The sequence below is a fragment of the Ascaphus truei genome, chromosome 1 (genome assembly GCF_040206685.1).
Source record: "Ascaphus truei isolate aAscTru1 chromosome 1, aAscTru1.hap1, whole genome shotgun sequence".
Lineage (NCBI taxonomy): Eukaryota > Metazoa > Chordata > Amphibia > Anura > Ascaphidae > Ascaphus > Ascaphus truei.
The window spans coordinates 380,696,536-380,717,102 of NC_134483.1; the positions used below are offsets into that span (position 1 = coordinate 380,696,536).

General features: G+C 44.3%; 1 protein-coding gene across 4 annotated transcripts in view; it reads left to right on the forward strand.

Moving 5' to 3' along the window:
• Positions 1–20,567, forward strand: part of VEGFC (vascular endothelial growth factor C) — a 153,667-nt gene that overhangs the window by 54,419 nt on the left and 78,681 nt on the right. The window contains exon 2 of one of the 4 annotated variants that reach the window (XM_075610988.1): positions 17,099–17,237. The exons of the other annotated variants lie outside the window; for them this stretch is intronic. The gene's annotated coding sequence lies outside the window, so the exon portion shown is untranslated. The remainder of the gene's footprint in view (positions 1–17,098; positions 17,238–20,567) is intronic. 4 annotated transcript variants of the gene reach the window in all.

Genomic DNA, 20,567 nt, shown 5'->3' on the forward strand with positions numbered 1-20,567 from the left:
AATAAAGCAAACATACACTGCAGTTATTTCTTAAGAAACTTGTGTTTTGATTATTTAACATTGTGAGATTGTTATGTTCATTACTTAGTACAGCTAAACCCCGTTATAACGCGCCTCGTTATACCGCGATTCGGTTATAACGCGGTTTTCCCGTGGCTCCCGTTTAAAAAAAAAAAAAAAATTTCCTTTTTTTTTTTTTGCACACTGCACACACTGCACACACTTACTGCACACACACTGCTCATTGCTCACACTGCCACACTGCACACACACTGCACACTGCACACACACTGCTCATTGCTCACACTGACACACTGCACACACACTGCACACTGCACACACACTGCACACTGCACACACACTGCTCATTGCTCACACTGCACACACTGACACACTGCACACACACTGCACACACACTGCACACTGCACACACTGACACTGCACACACACTGCACACACACTGCTCATTGCTCACACTGCACACACTGACACACTGCACACACACTGCACACACACTGCACACTGCACACACACTGCTCATTGGACACACTGCACACACACTGCACACTGCACACACACTGCTCATTGCTCACACTGCACACACACTGCACACTGCACACACACTGCTCATTGCTCACACTGCACACACTGACACTGCACACACACTGCACACTGCACACAATTATTATATAGAAATAAACAGACAACTGCACTTTAACAGATGTATTTTGCCTGTACAACGTCTTGTGACTTTTGTTTCACAAAGTTAAGGGGGTGGGAAGTCATTGTGCTGTGGGGGTTGGGGGGGTGGCGGGGCCCTGCGCTGCGGCTACGGCGGGCCCTGTACTGCGGCGGGGGGGGGGGGGGGGTTAGCGGTCTGTGTGTGTGAGTGCGAGTCCCTGTCTGTGTGTGTGTGAATTTTTTCCTTTTTTTTTTTTTGCACACTGCACACTGCACACACTGCACACACTTACTGCACACACACTGCTCATTGCTCACACTGCCACACTGCACACACACTGCACACTGCACACACACTGCTCATTGCTCACACTGACACACTGCACACACACTGCACACTGCACACACACTACACACTGCACACACACTGCTCATTGCTCACACTGCACACACTGACACACTGCACACACACTGCACACACACTGCACACTGCACACACTGACACTGCACACACACTGCACACACACTGCTCATTGCTCACACTGCACACACACTGCACACTGCACACACACTGCTCATTGCTCACACTGCACACACTGACACTGCACACACACTGCACACTGCACACAATTATTATATAGAAATAAACAGACAACTGCACTTTAACAGATGTATTTTGCCTGTACAACGTCTTGTGACTTTTGTTTCACAAAGTTAAGGGGGTGGGAAGTCATTGTGCTGTGGGGGTTGGGGGGGTGGCGGGGCCCTGCGCTGCGGCTACGGCGGGCCCTGTACTGCGGCGGGGGGGGGGTTAGCGGTCTGTGTGTGTGAGTGCGAGTCCCTGTCTGTGTGTGTGTGTGTGAGTGCGTGAGTGCCTGCATGTGTGTGCGCGCGTGTGTGTGTATGAGTGTATGTATGAGTGCTCCAGCCTGAGTCCGTGGAGGGAGGGGGGGGGGAGAGTAGCGGGTCCCTCCTGCAGCCAGTGGAGGGAGTGGGGGGAGAGTAGCAGCTCCCTCCTGCAGTCCGGGGAGGGGGGGGAGAGTAGCAGCTCCCTCCTGCAGTCCGGGGAGGGGGGGGAGAGTAGCAGCTCCCTCCTGCAGTCTGGGGAGGGGGGGGAGAGTAGCGGGTCCCTCCTGCAGTCCGTGGAGGGAGGGGGGGGAGAGTAGCGGGTCCCTCCGCTCAAGCCACGCCCCCCCTCCCTGTCAAACCTCCCACCTCCCGCTCCGGCTCTTACACTTACTTACACACACTCACAGACACTTACACACACGCGAGGGCCCTGTGCTGCGGCGGGGGGGGGGGGGTTAGCGGCCTTCCGGAGACTGCTTACCTGTCTCCAAAGCTCTCTCAAGTGACTCTACACAGACGGGGGGTGGGGTCGGAGCAGAGGAAAGGCCGCGACCAGCACCACCACCCACTCCCCCCCCTCCTCCCGCGCAGGCAGCGGGAGCGCCAGGGACAGCGGTGGGGAGAAGAAACCCCCCGCTACCACCTCCATGCAGGCAGCGGGATCTGAGGTAAGCGGTGACCTGAGGGACATCCCCGCTCCCATCTCCTGCCCCGCGGGCTGTCACGCGGTGACAGGGGGAAGCGGGGACAGGAGGGACATCCCCGCTCCCATCTCCTGCCCCGCGGCCTGTCCCGCGGTGACAGGGGGAAGCAGGGACAGGAGGGACATCCCCGCTCCCATCTCCTGCCCCGCGGGCTGTCCCGCGGTGACAGGGGGAAGCGGGGAGCGGAGGGACATGCCCGCTCCCATCTCCTGTCCCGCGGGATGAATATGCGCTAAAGCGCGGCGGCCATTTTTTTTTTCCGCGACCCCGTTAGTAACGCGGTGGTCTCGGGGTGGACCCCGAGACCCGCGTTATAACGGGGTTTAGCTGTATATTTACTTTTATTAAATTGTGGAAAATGTCTCCATAAACACCAGTTTCTGAAGGAAAAAGTAAATGATAAAAGTCTGTGGGGCAGATCCAGCAAGCATTATTATGGGTTAGCACAGGTGTGCGTAAAGTGGGGGGGCGCAAGATTTTTGTCTCCCACCTTGCCCGGTGACGTGTCGCCATGGAAATGCACATCAAATTACGCCGCGGGTCACTTGATGTCACGGCACGTGACCCCGTATGTCATTTGACGCCGGATTTTTGGTAAGGGGGCGGGGGGCGAGCACAGGGGCTGTCAGGCAGGGGGGCGCAGCGCACAAAGTTTGCGCACCCCTGGGTTAGCATACTCTATTGGTGTTACAATGAGAGTTAACTCTGGATTGGGAGTGCTGCACTGTGGCAGTGCTTGGTGAACTCGCCCCTATGTATCAAGGTAATTTTTAATCCAAACTGGTACAAGTAGAGACATCTTGCAATGGTTCGTGTTAAACTATAATGATGCTTCTAATTAAGCCTCTTGTGCACCATCTTGTAGTTTGGTGACTATCCATAGGAGGAGTTTGAGACACACTTATATTTAAATGAGATTTGTTTCATTATGCATGTTTCCGTGTGACAATCTTTTTATGCCTGAGCCTACATATATTTGAATTCAATCTATGACAAAAAGAACCATTTTTGCTAAAAAGTTTTTCACATTTTTCCCGAGTCCGTTTCTTCTGGCCATATTGACCTCTCAGTTTTACTTTGTGATCTCAAAATATTAATGGTTAAGTGTTAAGAGTAAAACAGTAAACTTCATAAATTACTGTACAGATGTAGCAAGACTCGCTGTCCATGGTGCCACAGTCGAAGAAGCAAATGTCCATGCACCTGAGATTGTGTCTGCCACGGTCGCTCTGTGTGGGTCCGAAAGGAAAAGCCGGCCTGTTGGCGGCCCTGGAGGACTGAGTTTGGAGACCCCTGGTCTAGGGTTAAAAAAAATAGATTTTTTTTTAATCTCAGTTCTGGGATTACCACTGCATTCTTTAGTGTGCAATGGACTCTAGGGAGCGCTTCATTTAACCTCCCAGAACTGTAATATTGCAAAAGCTTTTGTCTCATCAACAAAGCATCAGATTTTAAAATAAAAACCAGCCCTCTTCTAACCCTTCTAAAAGGGCAAGGAGAATCTAGTAAAATAACAGAATGGCGATCAGCGCTTCATGCTGCTTTAAATGTGTAGCTCCTGGTAACGTCACTGTCGTTGAAGTGGGTGAATACAGTTTGATTCCTTGTGTCAGCGCCTTGTGACCTTGGGCAAGTAACTTTATATCCCTGAGCCTCAGGCACCAAAATTAGCTTTACAGGGCAGGGACCTGTACTTACAAAATTCTATGTCCAGCTTTGCATACATTGCCAGCGCTATGTAAAAAAATATATTAGTAGTACTATCGGTACCCCTATTCTCAGTCTCCTCCATGAAAGGAAACTGCAACCCGTGTTAATACACTTGGGTACTCTAGCCCAGGGGGGCGCAAACTTTTTTCCCTGCGCCCCCCTGACGGCTGTCCCCTCGCTCCCGCGCCCCCCCCCAACCCCAACTTACCCGCGCTCCGGCGTAATGACGTCACGTTGCCATAGCAACGTGACGTCACATGACCTCGCAGCGTCATTTTGACGCCGCGTTGCCATGGCGCTGCAGGGAGGAAGCCGCCGGAGCCACGGTAAGTTAGGTTTACAGAGGCCCTGCAGCTCCCCCGGCACTTAATTTAAGTGCCTTCGGGAAGCGCGCGGGGCCTCTGTAAACCCAGCGCCCCCCGTCGGCAGGGTCGCGCCCCACAGTTTGCGCACCGCTGCTCTAGCCAACTCACCTTTCGCCTGTGCAAGGTACCTCCAGTGAGTTAATGTTAAAACCTTACTCAATTGCAATCATACCTATACACTGCCACCACCCAAGCTAGTTACGCAAACAAAAGATGTCAAATGAATATTTGCCAGGGCCCCAGGTCCCTGTTTATTATAGAAAAAACTATGCATTTTAACACACAAGAATCCGTTGTAGCAAAATGTGTCCGAAAAACGTAAATACTCTCTCCAGAGCCTGAAACCGTTCATTCAGAGCCAAAGCATTACACTGGCGACACACTTTATTCGAGCTCGGCTAGTCCCACGAATTCGGGTATACCCGGGTGTATTGAGGTTTGTGACTGTTTTGTGCCCGAGTGCATTGAGGTATTTTCCAAGCAGGGATTGAAGCATTTTATTCCCGCTGGCTGCAATACTGCACAGTATATATATATATACTGCATTACAATTCATGAATTTATGCCATCTGGTAGACACGCGAAGCATTGCAGCCTATTAAATCCTAATCATTATCATTTAACAGATCAGCCGCCCGTCAGCCAGGCATGAACCCAGGCTGGGAAGGCAAACGCAACGGGGCTTGTCAGAGGTGAGGAGCGGCGCATTCCAGGTATCTGCCAGGTACATACTGGGTATTTGCTCGAATAAAGTGTGTCGGTGCAGTACTTATTAAATGTTTTAATATATATATAAAAATACAGTGCTTAGGTTATAGAAAATAAGCGCTCCTACTTTTCACCTACGCAGAGGTCCGTCAAATGCATAATATCTCCCTAAAGGACAAGGATCAATATACAACTCACAAGCTGCCCCAATCTTCACCCTCACAAAGGTCCCTCAAATTAGTTAGCATCTCCCCTAAATCCGTCCGCATATATCACGAACAGCACACAAGTGGGCACGCGACTTAGATATGCAACCCGTGTTAATACACTCGGTTACTCTAGCCAACTCACCTTTCGCCTGTGCAAGCTACCACCAGTGAGTTAATATTAAAACCTTACTCAATTTTGATCATACCTATACACTGCCACCACCCAAGCTAGGTACGCAAACAAAAGATGTCAAATAAATATTTGCCAGGGCTCCAGGTCCCTGTTTATTATAGAAAAAAACTATGCACTTTAACACACAAGAATCCGTTGTAGCAAAATGTGTCCGAAAAATGTAAATACTCTCTCCAGAGCCTGAAACAGTTAATTCAGAGCCAAAGCATTACTTATTAAATGTTTTAATATATATATATAAAAATACAGTGCTTAGGTTATAGAAAATAAGCGCTCCCACTTTTCACCTCTGCAGAGGTCCGTCAAATGCACAATATCTCCCTAAAGGACAAGGATCAATACACAACTCACAAGCTGCCCCAATCTTCACGCTCACAAAGGTCCCTCAAATGAGTTAGCATCTCCCCTAAATCCGTCTGCATATATCACGAACAGCACACAAGTGAGCACACGACTTAGATATGCAACCCGGGTTAATACATTCGGGTACTCTAGCCAACTCACCTTTCGCCTGTGCAAGGTACCTCCAGTGAGTTAATATTAAAACCTTACTCAATTGCAATCATACCTATACACTGCCACCACCCAAGCTACTGCTGCGGCAGAGTTTATTCGAGCATTTGCCCGTTCTCTGCCGCAGCAGTAGCCTGGCGCACGCCCGAGAGTGACGGGCGCGCGCCGAAGCAGCGGAAGAGCGCCCTCCGATCGGGGCGCTCTCCCTACCGCTGCCGGGTCCGCCGGGTCCCCCAGAACCCCCTGCCGCTGTACCGCGATCGCGGGACGCCAGGGCTTCCTCGGGGAGCCCCTGGACACGCGTGCAGGGGGCGCACGCTCCCGATGACGCGTGACCGCGCGTCTATGACGCGCGGCACGCCGAGGGGCGGCCACTAGCAAGCCGGGAGATTTCCCGGCTTGCGGTACCGACCACACTTCAATAAAGTGTGTCGGTACTGTAGTTACGCAAACAAAAGATAGAAAAAACTATGCACTTTAACACACAAGAATCCATTGTAGCAAAATGTGTCCGAACAACGTAAATACTCTCTCCAGAGCCTGAAACAGTTCATTCAAAGCCAAAACATTACTTATTAAATGTTTTAATATATATATATAAAAATACAGTGCTTAGGTTATTGAAAATAGTATTACAAGAACATACAATTACAATAAAATGCAGAACAGTTTCTCAAAATAAAAGGATATAATCATAAAAGAAAACCTATGCATCACCATATGTCATATGTTTTCCCCAGAGAGGCCACTGGTTCAGGAATATGAGATTCACGCATTCGGTCCAAACACACCTCTTTTAAAATCTGATTGCATAATCTTTTTCCAGACTTAAATACATTCTTTCCTCATGGAACCAGCATAAGCCCACCACCGTCGTACATCGGCTGTTAGATTGACAGTTTTATGACAAAGTGAAAAAACTATTTTACAAACGAGTTGTGAATCTTGTCTCAATATCTAAATGTACTCATAACTTTCCTTACTTAATACACATACGTGAGTCACATCAATACATTCGGGCATTCATGGCGGACACAATGAGACTAAATATGACTATCTTAATCCTAAATTTAAGTGACATTAATATCTGTTCCTTGTTACCTCTTAAAAATACAGTGTGTGATGTCGGTCCCTTATTACCTCTTAAACATACAGTGGGTGATGTCAGAAAGTGCCCCTCGGAGACACAATTACAGATTTGTAACTTTTATTATGCAGAGGAGATGACATCTCATGATATTCTCATTTTTAATAAAGATACTCTTTATTTGATACATTCTAAGCCACGCCCCCTTGTCACCCATAAACCCTTTCTAAAGAATGTTTTGAAATGCCTTTAATTAATGTCCTGTATATGAGTGTCAGGAGAACCATATTTTATTTACACCTCTGGCAGATAACTGCCCTTATCGCGAGACTCTATCAGTAATATCCAACTCATCTGGCCCTTTTAAGTGGGCCATACAGGATAACCCACCAGTTAAATTCTGTTTGAAGCACCGCACCCACCTGTGACAAGCCAGGGCTTGTCATAAACCCAATATATATTGTATATTTAACTTCAAACTGTAGCTCCTTAACCCTTATGCACCAAATGTATTAAAATACATAATACCTCATGATTGTTACATCTGTATATTATTTGAATGCTTAATAGAGAACATTTCTATAAGCCATTATGGGTCAATTTGGGCCATTTGGAGCAGAGATTTAATTAGTCTTTTGAACCATATAATTAATACTCTTGACTTTGCTATATATAATATTTGCAGACAAAGCAGGCGTTATTGCACCCTGAATGCTGGTGCATTATTTAAAAGTAGTGTTATTGTAAATAATGGTTAAGGAGATAACACATGTTATATTGAGTGTTAACTTGATTTAACTGGGGTAATGACGTCTGCTACATTTGTACATTCCTTTTGCAATGCTAAAAACTATAGGGGATATTTATCAGGTAGCTTACACATGATTAATACACAGTAATTTAGGCTTATCTGTGCAGCATGTAAGATTTCGTTCTTCCTGTTCAAGACAGCTATAACATGCATGTGTCTTACATTCAAAACAAACTTAACAGAATGTCAGGGTCTGCTAGACATCCTGCTCCTAGCATATTTCCTTTCTCTGTCCACCGGGTGTGCTGCTGGTTTCTGTATGCTCTGGGTTTCCTCGGTCTGTCGGTCTCCTGTTGTTGCTCCTGTCCTCTGCCCTTATAGTTTCCTGTTTCCTGGGCCTCCCTTGCCTTTGTTTTGTGTCCAGACTGTAATGGTTATGCTCACCACAAACCTGGACCGGACCGCGGGGCTGAGGTGGGGATGTGAAAACACTGACCTTAGACCACGAAGCCGGATCTGGGTTGCGAATTCCGTGGTCAAACGTATGCCGGGTCAGGACAGGAGAAAGCAGGGTAATCCGTAGACAAGCTGGGGTCAGAGTAGGCGGCATTGGAGCGATGGTCACGAGCTGAGGTCAAGGCGGACGGCACCCCAAAACTGGAACAAGCTACCAGAGACTCTCACATCCACCACCAGTTTAAGTTCTTTCAAGTCTAAGGCTGTCTCACATTTTAATCTGGTCTGTAACTGTTTCATATGCCCATAATATATATTTTCTTTAACTGTGCACGCAATGTCTTGTATATAATGTATACCCTGTTCATTTATGTAACTGTATTTGTAACCATGTATTATTTGTTTTACTCTGTGCCCAGGACATACTTGAAAACGAGCGATAACTCTCAATGTATTACTTCCTGGTAAAATATTTTATAAATAAATAGGAGCGTAGTAGTGGTCATGGGCTAGGGTAGTCATCAGGAAATCAGGGATACAGACACGCCAAAGGAAACACTAGGGAAACCAGCGTAGCCGCTTCAGCGTGGAAAAGGCAAAGTCTGCCAGGAACAAGGTAAGCAGCGCCGGCTACTGTGCCAGAAAGCCTTGGGAAGCAGGGGACTATGAGCAGGAGACTAAGGCACAAGGAGGCCAAGTCAGGTCAAACAGAGGAGTTAGTGGTAAGCACAGTTACTTGCAAGAACATTACAAAGTCTATGTTCAGCAACTTCCTGGAGGAAAGGCAGCAACTAAATAGCACAGGAAGCCAATCAGGCCAGAGCAGGTTTAGGGAGGGCTTGTCTGGAAACTGAATAGCACTGTAAGGATGAGTTCCAGCCAAACCCAGGAGCGGAATCCTTATACAGACTCCCATGCCCACACTTATGCTTCTGTCCAGTTCTGTTCTGTATTGAGTCTGGTACTTATTAAAGGCCCTTGCCTATGATCTGGCTTGTCCCCGTTTGTTCCCTGATCTCAGTCCTTGCTCCCTAGTCTCAATTACTGCTCCCCTGCCTGGCTCCTACTTTCCTGTTGCCGACCCCTGCCTGACTATACTGTAGCCCTACACGTATTGGGGCTTTGACCATTATACTGTAATTATGGAATCCTCAATTTTATGATACCGAACACCAAGCTGTCTTTTTGGACCAAATGCTGATACTGACTTTTGCTGTTATTAATGAAACTCAATATTATAACTGAATGCATATAATGAATATATTTGAATGCAATGTTTCCCTACTGTATAAGAATGCATAAGGTTCATGTACTGATTTTTTGTTCTTGATTAATGGCAAATCAGGGCAGTGTTCTTTGGAGACATCAAAATTAAAGTATTTTTGGAGAGTAATTTAATTTAAAATTAAAGTATAGAAACCTGAATTAAGAAAGCATGGAAGAACAGGGAGACGTGTAAAATTCAGACAATTTCTTTCTGTATTTCTCTTTACGAAAACGTTCTAAAATTGATTTTGAAACTTGTTAGAAAAATACAAGTATAAAATATTGTGCAATGGTGTTTACAATGGAAGCAGAGAACAAGTAGTAGTTAATGATACATATTCATCATGATTTAGTGTTCCTTGTAGGTCCCAACTGGGAAGAATGTTGGAATCATTGTTCTATAGTATGTATATAAATTGTATTGAGAAATAGATTGAGCGTAAAGTCTCATTTTGCAGATCATGCCAAGTAATACAATAGGTGAAATACAGAGGAAGATGTAAAGAGCTTACATAATGACAGAATGAAGAATGGGAAAGATATATAACACATTACATTTAATGTAGATAAATGATCTGCAATGCACTTGGGTACCAAAAGTATTAAGTAAAATATTAGTGAATTGTGTGCTTCTCAGAACATTTTGCATTAAAGCAGTTAAGGGCTAAAATGTCTCACAATGCCAAGTCTAGCTGATTGAATGTTACCATGATTGAAATACTGCATTTTCGAGCCACAATTCATGTTCAGAAAAATACATTCTCCCACTGAAAATAAACATAGCGAATTGTGTTATGATAATAATTATCTTTATAAAACTTCCAACTCTCTAAAGTTTATTTTCTGAACATCTAAAACGAAATATCACCATAGAGATTCTATCCAAATGCTACACTTTTTATTTTATGAAAAAAATGAAAGCAGGGGTATTATTTTATTTTAAAAATTACGCTTAAGGTACCATTAAAGCTTGTTTTAATTAAAATATATGCACATTTATAATGTAACTTTTGTTTAAATCTACTTGAGAACTTATCATTGAGCCCATCCACAGCGAAACGTTATGAAGAGGTGATATTATACTGGAAATTGATTTTTAAATAAGTAATAAATTATATTTTAAACTAAGCCATATAAAAAAGAAAATAGGGGGCCTGGCGAAAGCCGAACATAAGAGCATTCCAGCTCAATACTGTTGGATAAGAAGTTTGGTATGGTGGTCATATAACCTGACGTACTAAAACAATTATGAATCTTTTCAGTTCTCATTGAAAGTCTTGTTTTCGAAGACCCCAATTAACCTTGTGTTTGGCAGGTTCTCTCCAATTTAGAGTGAGGAATTGTGTAAAAATCCGTTGCAAAGTCCAAGTAAGGTTACAGTATATCTCCAATATTCTTCTGCTCAAAACTCTTACATTAGTGTTTGGCTGTATTTATTCACCCTAAGGCTACTTTCACTCCATGTGATTATGGCATTCCTCTCTAAAATTCATATTGTGAATTCCTGTAGCATTTTGCATGGAATACTACCACAATTATTGGACTGTAGTTATATATCGAGATGTTCATTAGCTCTGGTGTTTTGGTTTTGCCTGTAAAAGGTTTTCATGTTTTGGTTTTGTATAATATGGAAAATGTGAATTAAACTAAATCATGTCATCTGAACTGCTTTTTATACATCTGAATATATTCTGAACTCCTTCAGTCTACATCTGCGTGGCCCCCAAAATGGAACACCTGATGGGGTTCCCCACGAGCTGCTCCCCTCTGCACATAACCAGCGTGCTAAGGGTTAATCTATGTGTTTGCTTACTGCTGTGTTTCGTCAGCCCCACCCTCTGGAATGCTAATGCCCTGAAGGACAAAAGGACTCTGAAATCACAGCTACATTCAATCTGAACTCCTTCAGTCTACATCTGCGTCGCCCCAAAGGCGCACAGCTTGGGCGCAGCTGAAGGGCAGCCAAAGGGTGTGAGCCGTTTGCTGCTGTTCGCTGATGTTTGTTGGTGTTAAAATTGCTGTATTTCAATATGAAACTTTCCAACCCTTTTATCCCCTGCACCCAATTTTCCAACTCTAACTGTCCATGAAATGTCTGTGAAATGACTGTTCATTTAATGTAACCATGTGTGTTTTCTAACTCTGCAACCAGGACATACTTGAAAACGCGAGGTAACTCTCAATGTATTACTTCCTAGTTAAACATTTTATAAATAAATAAACTTAGGGGGTCAATCTTACAACGCAAATGTGATGAAATTATGGGGATAAAACATTGCTACAGATCAATAAAAGCAACATTCCTATTGACCACCACTTCTGCCTTTATACACATGGACCAATGATTCAAGGCAAAATGGTGCAGGTCTGAACCCAAAACTAGATGTAACAAAGAAGAAGTCCTATTTAAATCAGGGTTTTTTTCTGCTTGAATTAATTTTGTTCACTTGGTTTGTCCCAGAGTTGCACCATTTATGCCTTTATAAATTGACCCATGCATACACAGGCAAAATGGTGCAATCCTGGGACAAAAAATAAATAATAATAGAGCACGTTTTTGCCTTGATACATATGATCCATAATATTTATGTACAGCTATTTAGCAAAAATAATACGAGTCTGAGAAATAACACACACATATATGTATATATCTGTGCCGTGTTAGCCAAGCTTAATAATCAAGAACGAATAGACGATACAGTTCTCTGGCTAACGAAATGCTTTTATTTGTGCGAGCTTTCGAGATACACTGATCTCTTCTTCCGGCGGTGTTTCAATGGATTACCGCCGGAAGAGATCTTTTCTGTTTAATATATATATAAATTTTGGGACAGTCCCAGGCTCCGTTGGTGAAGGATCAGCGTCCCCGCAGGTTTCCAGGGCTGGTGTGCTGTTAGAAGTCCAAGAAATCAGGGGAAGGGGGGGAGGGGGGGTAAAAAATGCACTTACAAAAGTACAATAAAATCAAGCATATGTGATAATAATCACCACCATCCGGTTCAAACTGCAAGCTCTTTGGGACAGTCCCAGGCTCCGTTGGTGAAGGATCAGCGTCCCCGCAGGTTTCCAGGGCTGGTGTGCTGTTAGAAGTCCAAGAAATCAGTTCCGTGTAGTGAAATCTCTTTAGCACCTGCGCATGGATAGGTCCGCTCCAGCGCTTCGTGTTGACTTCAATGCCAGTGCGTCTGACGTAATGACGCTCCCTGACGCGTTTCGTCAGTCACGGCCAACTTTTGACGCCAACGCGTCAGGGAGCGTCATTACGTCAGACGCACTGGCATTGAAGTCAACACGAAGCGCTGGAGCGGACCTATCCATGCGCAGGTGCTAAAGAGATTTCACTACACGAAACTGATTTCTTGGACTTCTAACAGCACACCAGCCCTGGAAACCTGCGGGGACGCTGATCCTTCACCAACGGAGCCTGGGACTGTCCCAAAGAGCTTGCAGTTTGAACCGGATGGTGGTGATTATTATCACATATGCTTGATTTTATTGTACTTTTGTAAGTGCATTTTTTACCCCCCCTCCCCCCCTTCCCCTCATTAAATTTACAATTTTACGCTATGGGCGTGCGCTCTCTCCTCTTTTTTTCCTTATATATATATATATATATATATATATAATCATCTCATATATGAAACAAATCAAAGTGTATTTACAGTCCCAAAAATCAGTTGCCTTTGTGCAAAGATTAATTGCAGAACAAATTGTAGTAGCAATGCACCACATAACTCCTTAACTGCAACCACTTAAGGATCCTGCCTTTTTGAATACAATAAATGTTTTCAATTAAGGAGTCCTATGAGTACATTGTTACTGCATTTTTTTTATATATTTATATATAATGTAATAATGCAACTGGCATTCAAGAAGCTGTATAATGGCACTTGTGTTGGTAGGTTCAAGCATGCTATGAAAGCTTGAACAATATACCAGGAAAAAGTTGGAAAGGTACTTACCAACGTGCAAATAAGACTGGCATGGCAAGTAAGGCTTCAACCTCTAAATATCGAATGCACTGAAAAGCAATGGCCCTCAATCTGTGGAGGCTGGATTGTCCCAGTGTTCAAGAAGAAATAATGAAATCAGAGTGATAAGAATCCATGGAGGTTAAACAAAAGCGGTCATTCAAACCTTAATTTTGCTACCTTCAACTGCTGGACTCTCTAGTGAAGCAGCACTGCAAGAACTGGAACAGGGATTTGAAAATATTAAATGGGATATTGTCGACCTTAGTGAAATAAGAAGAAAAAACGAAGACCTCGCCGAGCTCAAAAGCGGATACCTATTATATTACAGAGGTATAGAAAATGGAAGATTCAGTGGAGTAGATTTAATTGTTAACAAGAGATGGAGAAACAACATAGTAGAGTATGGAAGCTCATCGGAAAAAAGAGCAGAAAGAATTACCATGCAGCTGACAAAGAAATAAAGGCTTCAAATAATCCTAGTGTGTGCCTCAACATAAAGTCTCACATAAAATGAAGTGGGAGTCTGCTACCATTAAATCAAACAATTTAACAGCAAAGGAAAATGTCATCTCAAAATAATTATGGGAGATTTCAATGCAAAGATTGGTGCCCAGCAGAAAGATTAAGCATCGGTTGCTAAGTATTGTTCCGGCAACAGGAATGAACATGGAGACAGATTGTTAGAATTTGCAGATTGTGAAAACGTCTACATCCTGAATTCATTCTTCAAGAAAAATCGAAATGGACATGGAGTGGGCCCAATGGAATCAAGAATGAAATTGACGTTATCCCAGCTAACACGAAACACGTGATGGAAGACTGCACAGTCCTTAACTGTTTTGACATAAGGAGTGATCACCTATTGGTTTTCTGCAAATTACATTTGAATGCAAAATACAGATGAAAACTGATTAAAAAGATGCTGTAAACAATCAACATGAAGAGTTTCAAGGATAACAGAGAATCTCAAGTAGAGCTGGAAAATCACTACAGCTTGCTCAAAATGCATAGGGGCACTTTTAACAATTATGGAGAAATTATGAAGAACTTATGAAGATTGCTGTTGAAAATTCGGAAAAAAATGACGGAATAAAAAAAACATAAGAAAATATCGGATGAAACAAAGCAGCTACTGAGGAGACAACAAGAAATGAAACAATCCCAAGATGCAAAAACAGTAATTGAATATGCAGAGCTATGCAAGACAATTCATAAATGTATAACTGAATATGTCATAAAATGTAATTGTGATACGGTGAGGAAGACTATCAAAGATAACAAAAGCTTATAGAAGACAAAGCAGTGACTTATGATTGGGAAGAAGCAAATAATTTCCCTAAAAGATGATGGATCAACACTAAAATAATGTGTACTTATCCAAAAGCTCTTTGATGACTTCTACATTAAATTGTATGAGAATACAGATGACACAGGAAATATTCTAGCAGAGGAAGAGCGCGAAGAAACCACCGATGATGCACCATGCATCCTTACAGAAGTAGTGGCAAAGGCATTAAAATCTATGAAGAATGGGAAAGCCACCGGGTGTGAGGATCCGCCATCCTAAAGGCTGGAGACCATCTCCTCACCTTAAAACACCTGCCACCACAGACATCCAGGATATGCAGTCTCGCAGTCCTGTTACGCGGGCGGATCTTGCACGACCTGTCTGTCCGCCCCCGGTCTCTGTCTCCGCCCCCCGCTCCGGCGCGCGCCGACTGCACTCATTCAGCCTCCCCTCTGACTCATGCCCCGGTCTCCGCCCCCGCCCCACTGATGGACAGGACCAGCATAGAAGTGTCTTGCGCACTGGACTCTGCCCCCTGACCTCCTTGACACGCACAGGTCGGCACACGCTCAGTCCCGCCTCTGTTCCTGATCAGGCTGCATCATAGGGCACACCTGTGTGCACCAGCAGCCTATAGGATTCGGTTTCCTGTTCCGCCCTGGCTCCCTATTGGAGGATCTGCCTTTATATACCCTCTGGCTCCAGACACTCATTGCTGAGCATAGTCTTGTGTGACGCTGTGCCTTGCTGCATTCAGTTCCTGTATCTCCTGCCTTGCCTTGTCTTGCCTTGTCTGTTGATCCTGCTACGTACCTTGGACTTCGCTACTCTCTACTCCTGAACCTGGCTACGCACCCTGACGATCCGCTGCTCTCCAATCCTGAACTTGGCTACTTACCCCGACGATCCGCTACTCTCCAGTCCTGATCCGGCAAGTACCCTCTACTACTCTCACATCTATACTCCTGACCTGGCTTGTATGACCAATCTACATTCTAGGCACGCCCGCATGGCTGGGAGTTGGCGTTACTCAATTCCCTACCTCAGCACTGAGGTCGCGCTTCGTTTGTGGTGAGCTATGCGTTACACTGGGGAAGATGGAATAACAACTGAAATCTTGAAAAACTATGAAAGAAGTAGCTAGAATCCTTACAAAACTCTTTACATGCTTCTTGAAAAACAGGGATTTCCAGAGCAATCAAGAAATGCCATAATCCTCATCACAAAAAAGGAGACAAAGATGACTCCAGAACTACAGACCAATTAGTCTACTGCCAATCACTTACAAGATTTTTACAAAGATACTCCATAATTGGCTGCAATAGTCTCTGGACTTTTTCCAGCCAAGAGAACCACATCCAAGCCACATAAGAAGTGATTTCCAGATGTGATTAATATGATCTACCACTTATCTTAAGATTCATACTGTAGATCATGGGGCACAAACTGGGAGAGATTCTATGGGGCGCTCAGCGCTTACAGTGGCCCTGTGCACTTCCCTAAGGCATTTAAATTAATTGCCTGGGAAGGCGTGAGGGCTCTGTAAGGTACCTTACCTTATCTCCAGCGGCTTCTTGTAGTGTTGACATGCGTCAAATGACGTCATGGGGTCTCATGACATGGAAACGTGGTGTCAAATGACATCAGAAACGCTGGAGACAAGGAAAGAGGGGTGGCACGTGTAGGGGGGGAAGAGACAGCAGGGGGAGCACCCCTGATGTACTGTCAATTATGAAAAAACATTTGATTCTGTCAACACCTCAGTTGTTTTAAATGCATTAAGAAGACAGTGTTGATGAAGCGTACATTGTTAGTATCAGGAACCTTTACAGGAATGCCACATCTGTCATTACATTACATGAAGATACAAGCAAGATAAAGATAAATGCAATAGGGAGACATCATGTCACCAAACCTTTTCACAGCCACACTTGAAAAGTTGTTGAAGACATACTGCTGCGCCCGCCTTTAACCTCCTACTTGCCCGCATTTATCCAGGCGATATCTCCGTTTCTAGCGGAGTTTCCCGCGTGGCGGCCGCATTCATCAGATAAGCGCTAATGGTGCTTATCATTGAAAGCGCCCGCAGCACGGGAAAACTAAAAAAAATAAACGCGCGCCGCCGCGTTTTAAAAAAAACCCGCGGAGAAAGCCGCAGGAGGCTAAAGGCGGCAGCCACTGTAGGGAGAAAAAAGGAATCAAAATCAACAGTGAATACTTGAATCACCTACAGGTGCGACAATGAGTATTCTAACACTTGCCTTAAACTTGCCTTGGAAAATCTGGGTTTATCACCCTTGTATGCTCACTGCGGCATTTAAATAAAGTTTTTTACTTTTTCAAGCGTTGGTTGTGTGGAGTGCTGTGACCACGGTTACCAATCCCCTCCCTACTTACGTCACTTCCGGATAGGAGCACGCCGACACCACGAGGAAGCAAAGATGGCCACCGGAGCATTCTAGGCAGCATGCAGACCGGGTATCGTGAGTAACGAACATATATATACTTAAGCCATACTATATTCAGGCAGCTATGAGGCTAAACGGCACCGGTTTTTGATTTACCTCGGGGTTTTTTCTTTGAAGAGGCTCCGCTGTATCTCTAAGGATTGACCAGCCCACTGCCTGTATCATCAATGCTTTTCCTCATTCAAAACTGCATAAGTTTTGATTTTGTGGTGTCAGCTCCAAAGTATATTGGATGATTGCGGATTCTATACCTTTCTGTGGTTTGGAGACTCGGTACTCCAAGGGTTAATACCCAAATGTTCTTATCACCCGCAAGACCCAGGTACATGCTGGGTACATGCTGGGTACATGCTGCCACATTTCACACATTTCTGCAGAGACTAATGGCCCATCAGATTAACACAGCAAGGGTTCCTGGCAGTCCCATTCAGTTTGCCAGGGACCCCCGCTGTTAATCCGATGGGCCATTAGTCTGTCTGCAGAAATGTGTGAAATGTTGCAGCATGTACCCAGCATGTACGTGGGTCTTTTTGGTGATTGCCCCTGATTTGTTTTAGAATAATCGTTGGCACTACAGTATGATTTGCAGATGACATGTTTATCTTTGCCACAAGTCCAGAAGAAGAAAAGAAATGTGAAGGGTGCCATTAAAATATTTATAAACTTTATATATCACTTTAAGTGACCATAGACAATAAAATACAGTGTTATGTACTCACACAAAAAATACTTTTAAAAGAAAAAATGAAGCAATAAAGTTCTTGTAAAAAAGGATAATTGCCTGAAAACAGTGTTCAGTTTCACTCCTTCTTTGTATCTGCTTCTGGCTGGAAGCTGTGAGGACAGCGCTTTCTCCTGGGGTGTCCGCCACACTGCTCAGCTGTTTGGCTATTTCGGGCGGATGTCTGTTTGAAGAACCGCTACCTCCATTGATTGACGGGGGCTGCTGATCTTCTCCACAGGTGCCGTCTGTTTGCCGTCCCTGTAAGCTTGTTTTTCCCCCGATTCCTTCGTCAGCCACATTATGTGGAGAAACACATAGGAGGAGCTAAGCACAGAGCACAGACCACAGTGAAGTCTCTAGAATCCACTCAGTGAGTTGCAATATCGGCTGGGACACAGACAAGGACACAAGACGCCCGGCCTGCTGACGTCACAGCAGGGAGGAATCGGGGGGAAAACAAGCTCACAAGGACGGCAAACAGACAGCATCCGTGGAGAAGATCAGCAGCCCCCGCCAATCAACTGAGGTAGCGGGTCTTCAAACGGACATCTGCCCGAAATAGCCAAACAGCTGAGCAGTCTGGCGGACACCCCAGGAGAAAGCGCTGTCCTCACAGTTTCCAGCCAGAAGCAGATACAACGAAGGAGTGAGACTGAACACTGTTTTCAGGCAATTATCCTTTTTTTTACAAGAACTTTATTTCTTCATTTTTTCTTTTAAAAGTATTTTTTTTGTGTGAGTACATAACACTGTATTTTATTGTCTATGGTCACTTAGTGATATATAAAGTTTATAAACATTTTTAATTGTGCCCATCACATTTCTTTTCTTTTTCTTTGAAGTTATCTCTTTACTAGAAGAGTGGTATCCTCTTTTTGTGGGGCAGCATCATTTCACATATAGTACAAGAGGAATATCTCACACTACAGGAGGACTTACACTTTTAGTCCTCTTGCACCTGTCAGAGTTTATTTGAATTCAATCTTTATCTCAAAGGACTGACAGGGGGACTATATATGTGCATTGCTTATGTTCTGCATTTGTTAGGGATAAGAGCTATCAGTGGTTACTTAATATTACTATTTTACTATCCTTTATTATTCCGTGGGTTTTTATAATTTGGTCATATTCATTCATTTATAGTCTTATTATATTTATTTCGTTTGTGACTTCCTAATATAGAGGTCACACCTGGTCCGCAATCTACACCCCTCAGTCATTCACTTGCATTTAATTTCAACTATAAAACTTATGTGGAATAACCTAGCACACCCCAGTTGCACTAAGGTGCGTGTACACCCGTACACATTGTTTTTCTCTTATCACAAGTCCAGAAGATCTCCAGTAAAAAAAATCAGAGAAATCGCTGAATCAAGTAAGTTGGCCTCCATATGAATCTCAACAAGACCAAAGTGATGTACAACAAATGTGTCAACTCTGCAAAGATTGAAAGAAATGGAAGAGAACTAGAAGTTGAAGACTATGATCCTTATTCTGAAAGGTGTGATAAGTGCAGATGACGTGCTATCGCATGAAAAGCCCCATTGACTTTAATAAGGGCCTATGTCTACCTTGGCCAGAAAGTAACAATGGATGGGAACCTTTTGGACAAACTAAAGTTGATGAAGTTAAAGCGTTCATAGAACCTGCCAGTACAAGTGCCACCATACATCTTCCAGAATACGTGTGGCATCCTTCCCGCCACTTTCAGGCAGTGAGAAAAGATTTGAGGAAAGATATGTGATGGCAAAGGCAGCATGGCATTACAAAATAAAGGTCAAGTTCACTTGCTGCCTCTACCTATCAAGATAGTGACCCACAAAAAGGGTTAAGGTGCCATCTCAGGTTGGATAATGACCCCTCAACCATGGTAGTATCTATCTCTGTCTTTCACTATGTATTAACTATACCTGTGTTACTCATTGTGGTTTTGGACTAGCAACAATGTCTAAGTATCAAGGGCACATTGAGTCATAGGGCTAGCCTTTGTTTGGGACCAGGTGCATTGTTAAGGGACAGTGGGAGTCTGGGAAATCACCTGCTTGGAGACCATACACTTCAAGGTCACCACATTGTTCTATCTCTAGCAGTGATGCGCCTAACCCTACGGGATATATGGAACTGAATTCAGGGACTGTATTTTGGTCATAGCCCCATTGGCTTCGTTCCCATTGATCAGTTCCACTTTCCCACTCTAACAGACACTGCCCCTCAGCCATCCTTTGGCTCTGACTCCACCCCATCTCTTTATTGGTCTTCCGGATGCCCCTCTTGCTCCTGATTGACTCAGTAGAGTAAGGGCCTCCACTGCTGGTTGCCCCCCAGTTCTCCATGTTTCCAAATGGAGGGTGGGAAAGTATAGAAGCTGATGCCGATCAGAGCTTTTTCTTGTGTGGTCTTGGTGTCCAGAGACCAACTGTATTGATATCTGCGTGATGGGGCGTTCATCACCAGTTACTGTGATCCACAAACTAACTATTGAGATGGCATCCAGGGTAAGCTTGCTTTCGCAGCACCTGTACCTAGTGAGATAGGAGTCCCTCATTTTCCCCATGTCCCCACTTATTGCTGTGTTTTACGTGTGCTGTTTCACTCAAAATAAACCTTTGTTTATTTAACCT